The sequence below is a fragment of the Priapulus caudatus genome, unplaced genomic scaffold (assembly GCF_000485595.1).
Source record: "Priapulus caudatus unplaced genomic scaffold, Priapulus_caudatus-5.0.1 Scaffold68, whole genome shotgun sequence".
Classification (NCBI taxonomy): domain Eukaryota; kingdom Metazoa; phylum Priapulida; class Priapulimorpha; order Priapulimorphida; family Priapulidae; genus Priapulus; species Priapulus caudatus.
In genome coordinates, this window is record NW_014577129.1 from 305972 (window position 1) to 306886 (window position 915).

Below are 915 nucleotides of genomic sequence, written 5' to 3' on the forward strand. Positions count from 1 at the left end.
TCGGACACGTATGTGCAAACACAGCAGGACTGTGTTGAGATTGTCAAAAACAAATACAGCTGAAAATTAAGGCATGTCAAATGATTTGCGAGATTTCGCAAATTTGCTTTAGCTTGGAAGGCATGTCGACAGGCAGGCCTGGCCGCCTGGGGATTCCTGTATATAATTATACAATGTAAAGGTGTGTGTATATGCGTGCGTGCGTGCGTGTATATATGTCATATATGTATATATATATATATAGATAACCCAGGTTATTTTTATGCAAACATATGAATCGCAGGGAGTTACACTTTGTACACCTATGTGAATTGTACACTAGTATACCTTGATATTTCGACTGCTCTCGGTCTACCGCGATGCTACTGTGTGAACAGCTGCTACAGTTCAGGGAGCTGACGCCGTTGTTTTTTAACGTTTTGCATTAACTTATGTTTATGTTTAACATTAAGTCATCGTTGGCAGAAAATTTACTTACCCGACATAGTTGGCAGTGGATTTTTTGTCCTGAATAGTACACAAAAAGCCTTTGTTCCACAAATAAATCGCATATTTCATACAGGCTAACAATAGGGCGTAAAACCAGGTTGAATTATAGGGTACACATAAACCCTACATGAAATGAATTCATGCCCCAACCGTTTAACTGCTGACAATATATAAAAAAACATCACGATAAGATATGGCAAATACAATTTCAATTAAATGAGTAAACACACATGTAAGCATCTACTTGCTTACTCACATGGTTTATAATGATAAGAAGGCCAAAATATTAGATTGTGATTGCAGCTAGGTTAAGGTTAGCAGTGTTCTCATTAGGAACTGGCCACCGGCCGAATTGACCGTCTACTCTGCTGTTTCGGTAAGTTACAATTGGCTCAAGTATGATATTTAAAAAAATATAATTTATTT

At 37.4% G+C, this 915-nt stretch overlaps 1 protein-coding gene across 1 annotated transcript in view; it reads right to left on the bottom strand.

Annotated features, from left to right (window-relative positions):
• The window catches only part of LOC106821317 (putative cytochrome b561), a 21150-nt gene extending 20749 nt beyond the window's left edge, over positions 1 to 401 (bottom strand). Inside the window, exon 1 of the mRNA XM_014826070.1 lies at positions 328 to 401. The gene's annotated coding sequence lies outside the window, so the exon portion shown is untranslated. The remainder of the gene's footprint in view (positions 1 to 327) is intronic.
• Positions 402 to 915: the final 514 nt, after the last annotated feature.